The sequence below is a fragment of the Entelurus aequoreus genome, linkage group LG24, assembly GCF_033978785.1.
Source record: "Entelurus aequoreus isolate RoL-2023_Sb linkage group LG24, RoL_Eaeq_v1.1, whole genome shotgun sequence".
NCBI lineage: Eukaryota > Metazoa > Chordata > Actinopteri > Syngnathiformes > Syngnathidae > Entelurus > Entelurus aequoreus.
In genome coordinates this window covers 9,540,972-9,547,639 of record NC_084754.1, presented here as the reverse complement: position 1 = coordinate 9,547,639, position 6,668 = coordinate 9,540,972, and positions in this window count along the sequence as shown.

The following is a 6,668-nucleotide window of genomic DNA, read 5'->3' as shown; positions in this document are numbered from 1 at the left end:
CCACACCGACGCCCCACGAAGCACGTTTGTGCGTCATATTCCCGCGGGACTCCCTCACATTGTCCACCATGCTGGATTCCCCTCTAACCTGCAGCCACTGCCTAGTTAGGATTCATTTCACACATATGGTTTTCTACACCAAAAATCCTCTATTTAAACTTATTCTTCTTCTCCAGATTTTGGCAGGTTCTACGGTACCTTCCACATGTTTCACCCGATTCAAAGCGTTCCAACAAACAAACAAATTCCAAAAATTCCCAGATGACCCAGAATTCCAGGTTTTCTGGGACATTTTTCCCATTCAAAATGAATTGGCCATTTTTCAAACTTCCACCATTTCCACATTTTTCAACCTATTCAAACTAGAGATGTCCAATAATATCTGCCGATAAATGCTTTAAAAAAAATGTAATAGCGGAAATTATCGGTATCATTTTTTTATTGGTATCGTTTTTTTTTGTTTTTTTTACTGTTTACTAGCGATTAACACTTTTGTTAAATAAAACATAAAATGAAAATCAAACCGTTTATTAGAGATTGTTATTGTGCTCCCACACCAAAAAAGAACGCTTTGCTATTAAAATGTACACCACCGTTCAAAAGTTTGGGGTCACATTGAAATGTCCTTATTTTTGAAGGAAAAGCACTGTACTTTTCAATGAAGATAACTTTAAACTAGTCTTAACTTTAAAGAAATACACTCTATACATTGCTAATGTGGTAAATGACTATTCTAGCCGCAAATGTCTGGTTTTTGGTGCAATATCTACATAGGTGTATAGAGGCCCATTTTCAGCAACTATCACTCCAGTGTTCTAATGGTACAATGTGTTTGCTCATTGGCTCAGAAGGCTAATTGATGATTAGAAAACCCTTGTGCAATCATGTTCACACATCTGAAAAGAGTTTAGCTCGTTACAGAAGCTACAAAACTGACCTTCCTTTGAGCAGATTGAGTTTCTGGAGCATCACATTTGTGGGGTCAATTAAACGCTCAAAATGGCCAGAAAAAGAGAACTTTCATCTGAAACTCGACAGTCTATTCTTGTTCTTAGAAATGAAGGCTATTCCACAAAATTGTTTGGGTGACCCCAAACTTTTGAACGGTAGTGTATTTGTTGTATTTTAACAATATATTCAAACAAATCTGTTTTTTTCCATTTTCTGTTCAATTGAAAATTCAATGACCAAAACTGAAAGGGTCAGTGTATGTCGCCCCCCAAACCCCCCCAAAAAAGTAAATGTCCGCCTTACTTTGCTTTAGATACACAAAAACACACTCTGCCTGCCATTTTCAGTAAAAAGCGACAAACATTGACCCTTGGGCAAACAGCGAGTTGCCATACTAGACTTTCTGAAGTTGTCATGCGAGATATTCATTAGATCTCATGGAAAAAACTAAGTGTTTTTGTTACCGACTGTTCATGATATTTAGCCATTATCCACAATCCTTATTAGATTTAGAGAGAGACTTCCTTTTATTGTCATTCAAATTTGAACTTTACATTACAGACAAGAATGACATTTTGTTCCATTAGCTCGTTGTAGTGCAGGATAAAAGAGCAATAGGTGCAGATATAAATAAATAGATTACTGTACAGATAAATATATTGCACTTTTACATATGCATCCACGTTTATGGATGTATGTTATATTGTTTTTATATTCCAGCGAGTTAATCCCTTTTCGGGGGGAATTGAGGGGATTATTATGATGCGTTCAAGAGTCTTATGGCCTGAGGGAAGAAGCTGTGCAGAACCTTGAGGTTCTGCTACGGAGGGTGTGGAACCTCTTTCTGGAGTCCAGCAGTGAAAACAGTCCTTATGAGACAAGAACACACACATCTTCTCATTTTCTGTGTTTTGTGTGAATAAGTGCATGTAAATTGTCAATGAATGACAGAGCTCTTTTTTTATTTTATTTTTATTTTTGTAATGAAATCAAAATCAAAAACACAAGATACACTTACAATTAGTGCACCAACCCAAAAAACCTCCCTCCCCCTTTTACACCCATTCACACTCATTCACACAAAAGGGTTGTTTCTTTCTGTTATTATTATTCTGGTTCCTACATTATATATCAATATATATCAATACAGTCTGCAAGGGATACAGTCCGTAAGCACACATGATTGTGCGTGCTGCTGGTCCACTAATAGTACTAACCTTTAACAGTTAATTTTATTCATTTTCATTACTAGTTTCTAGGTAACTGTTTTTATATTGTTTTACTTTCTTTTTTATTCAAGAAAATGTTTTTAATGTATTTATCTTATTATTTTATTAATTTAAAAAAAAATAAAGACCTTATCTTCACCATATCTGGTTGTCCAAATTAGGCATAATAATGTGTTAATTCCACGACTGTATATATCGGTATCGGTAGATATCAGTATCGGTAATTAAAGAGTTGGACAATATTGGAATATTGGATATCCCTAATTCAAACCATTGAACACATTCCACCATTCTGTAAATTTCAACTTCCCCTTTTCCAAGTTCAAAAAAATTCCAGGATTTTCCAAAATTCCTGCTTTTCCAGAGCCATATTTCCACCCTTTTTTCTGGTGACTCCTCCTTCCACATTTTTCAGCGTATTTCAACCGCTCCACCGACAAAACATTCCTCTTAATCAGGAAAAAAAAACGAAGTTGTTTTTTGAACTGGAAAAATTCCCGGTTTTCCCGAAATTCCAGGAATTCTGTAATACCATTTCTCAATTCAACATGTTACTACTTCAGCATTTCTCCACCAATTTGAAAAGTTTCAACACCAACCGACCATTCAAGTTGTTTACCATTTTCAAAGAAATTCCCGCTTTTCCCGAAATTCCCAATTTTTTCCTGAAATTCCCAATTTAATGTTATTTTTCTATTTACTGGTACTTACAGTACACTGTAGACCAGGGGTGTCCAAACTTTTTCCACTAACACTGAAACATTTTTGCATTTTGGATAAACACGAATTGGATTTTTGTGTTTATCTGGAAAAATAAAAATCTCTAAAAGGAAAAGGTCCGGGTACCTTCCGTTCGTTCTAGTTCCAATTCTGAAACGCAAATCAAAAAACAAAATTAGGGCCGTTTTTCTATTTTTATTATGTATGGCAGATTTGAAAAGAAACAAAAAAGGGTTGATTTTCATTAAAGGCCTACTGAAATTAATTTTTTTTATTTAAACGGGGATAGCAGATCCATTCTATGTGTCATACTTGATCATTTCGCGATATTGCCATATTTTTGCTGAAAGGATTTAGTATAGAACATCGACAATAAAGTTTTGGTCTCTGATTAAAAAAAAAGCCTTGACCCTACCGGAAGTAGCGTGACGTCACCAGAGGAAGGACTGCTCACATTTTCCTATTGTTTACACCAGCAGCGAGAGAGATTCGGACCGAGAAAGCGACGATTACCCCATTAATTTGAGCGAGGATGAAAGATTCGTGGATGAGGAACGTGAAAGTGAAGGACTAGCGTGCAGTGCAGAACATATCTTTATTCGCTCTGACCGTAACTTAGGTACAAGGGTTCATTGGATTCCACACTCTCCTTTTTCTATTGTAGATCACGGATTTGTATTTTAAACCACCTCGGATACTATATCCTCTTGAAAATGAGAGTCGAGAACACGAAATGGACATTCACAGTGACTTTTATCTCCACGACAATACATCGGTGAAGCTCTTTAGCTACTGAGCTAACGTGATAGCATCGGGCTTTACTGCATATAGAAACAAAACAAATAAGTCCCTGACTGGAAGGATAGACAGAGGATCAACAATACTACCAAACTCTGGACATGTAACTACACGGTTAACTCTGTCCAGCCTGGCGAAGCTTAGCAATGCTGTTGCTAATGACGCCATTGAAGCTAACTTAGCTACGGAACCTTGACAGAGCTATGCTACAAACATTAGCTCTGCACCTACGCCAGCTCTCATCTGCTCATCACGACCCGTGCTCACCTGCGTTCCAGCGATCGACGGTACGACGAAGGACTTCACCCGATCACCGATGCGGTTGGCGTCCCGGAGACGGAGGAATTCAAGGTGAGGTCATTCAGCTAGCGCGTCTGCTATCCTCAAAGTCCTCCTGGTTGTGTTGCTGTAGTCCGCCGCTAATACACCGATCGCACCAACAGCTTTCTTCTTTGCAGTCTCCATTGTTCATTAAACAAATTGTAAAAGATTCACCAACACAGATGTCCAGAATACTGTGGAATTTTGGGATGAAAACAGAGCTTTTTTGTATTGGATTCTATGGGTCCGAATACTTCCGTTTCAACCGTTAACGTCACGCGCATACGTCATCATATCTAGACGTTTTCAACCGGAAGTGTGGCGGGAAATTTAAAATTGCACTTTATAAGTTAACCCGGTCGTATTGGCATGTGTTGCAATGTTAATATTTCATCATTGATATATAAACTATCAGACTGCGTGGTCGGTAGTAGTGGGTTTCTGTAGGCCTTTAAAATATTGCCATAAAATTGGATTATGTGCTGTTTTCCTTATATGGATTTTAATTGTTCCAGATAAACAAAAAAATCGAAAAAAATGTTCATCCGAAATGCAAAAATGCGTGTTTATCAGTGTGATGACAAATTGAACTGGAAGCAGTATTTGAGCTTTTCCTTCGCGTTTAGCATGTTTTTAGCATCACGGTAACATCTTTTTCAGCAGGAGTCCTATTGTCGTTTAAAAAAGTGTTGTACCGTGGCCTTATTACCGTGATAATATTGGACCGTGAGATTTTGATACCGTTCCATCCCTATACAATTCTATAACTTCATAAATTAGGGAAGATGTTTTGTTGCTTGTTTGTTAGTTAGTTAATTAGCGGATTTAGCTTCAAGAAAAGCACATTTCAAGATTTCATGCTCACATTTTGCAATAAAGTCCACTTGCAGTGGGGCCCGAGTTATTGATAAGGAGCACTACGTTGTTTGAAAAAGGTGCAGTAAGAAGAGGACACATGTTGCACATGTGAGTGCAGGATATTTGTTTTGCAAGGACTAATTCCCTCGGCAGGGGGTAAGCAACATTGTTTATCCATGTGATAAGAGCCACATGCAGGAGCTGAGTATGAGTAGCTGACAGCTCTTATGCAACAGCAGTGGTCACTTTAGTAATCCATCTGGCCCCAAGGACAGGATGTGTACCTACCTAAGAAGCTGCTGAGCACGCTTGTCTATTCCCTAATAACTGTTGTGCGCAGATGAAGTTGTTGAATATCAGTTTACTGTACAACGCTTCTTGCATGCAAGACCTGCATCAGTCCAGATATGGTGCTGAGGCGGTACACTAGTGTGCCGTGAGATAGTGGTTGAAAAACACTGGGTTAAAGCATCAACTTTGACAGCCCGACAAGAAACATTTTTGTGTTTAAAGGGCTCCGCCTCGCCTCCATAAGCTTACCTCAGGTTGGATCCTCCTGTTCCTTCCCCAGCAACATCCCTGGAGGAGGTTAAATCCTCCGCAAGCAGGTGATGTCCGGTCTTCCCGCATTGTACAAGTCCTCCATGCTTCCACAAATACACCCTGAAGTCTACACTTCCACTATCAGACGAGTGGCGTACTCAACGGGTGTGAAGTTCCAAAAGTCGGTGTCGCTCCTGAAATTCTTTCGATGTAAGCTATAGGTATACATTCTCCTGGACTTTTTCATGTTAATTAACATGCTTCCATTTCACACAAAGGCTGTCAGTTTCCTGGTTAAATACCAAATAAGGTAGCTAGTTAAAACCCAGTAAGAGGCTGCTGTCACAATAACCTGTGAGGGAGTGTGTCTCCATGTTGTGCTGCTGGCGGTGACGTGTGGTTGGGACTCAACAAGGGAGCCTTCCTGCTTACAGGGGCCTGGCACTAGGATTCCTGTGACAGAGTCCTCTGGGAGTACGAGAGAGAGCTAGCATTGTTCCCTGGTAAACTAGTCATGCGACTGTGGAAGTGAGCCCGTGAAGTATTACGACTCTAATGGGCTCCCCGTGAGGCTCAGAATTTCCTCTCCCTTCACACATGTCAGTGTATCTTAGAGACAAAGCCAACAGGGGCTGTCACATTCCCTCCCATCTGCCCTCATCATTGCCTCTCTTTCGTCTATTACTGCTTGGCTGCTACCACTCAGGGGTAGACTTACCATTAGGCAAACACAGGCAGTTGCCTGGGGCCCCGAGAGTTCCAGAGTCTCCAAAAGGTCTCATACAAAACTATTGAACGATTTCATGCTACCGCACATGTGCAGACTTAACTCTAGAACAGGGGTCACCAACGCGGTGCCCGCGGGCACCAGGTAGCCCATAAGAACCAGATGAGTAGCCCGCTGGCCTGTTCTAAAAATAGCTCAAATAGCAGCACTTACCAGTGAGGTGCCTCTATTTTTAAAATTTTATTTATTTACTAGCAAGCTGGTCTCGCTTTGCCCGACATTTTTAATTCTAAGAGAGACAAAACTCAAATAGAATTTGAAAATCCAAGAAAATATTTTAAAGACTTGGTCTTCACTTGTTTAAATAAATTCATACATTTTTTTACTTTGCTTCCTATAACTTTCAGAAAGACAATTTTTGAGAAAAAATACAACCTTAAAAATGATTTGAGGATTTTTAAACACATATACCTTTTTACCCTTAAATTCCTTCCTCTTCTTTCTTGACAATTTAAATCAAT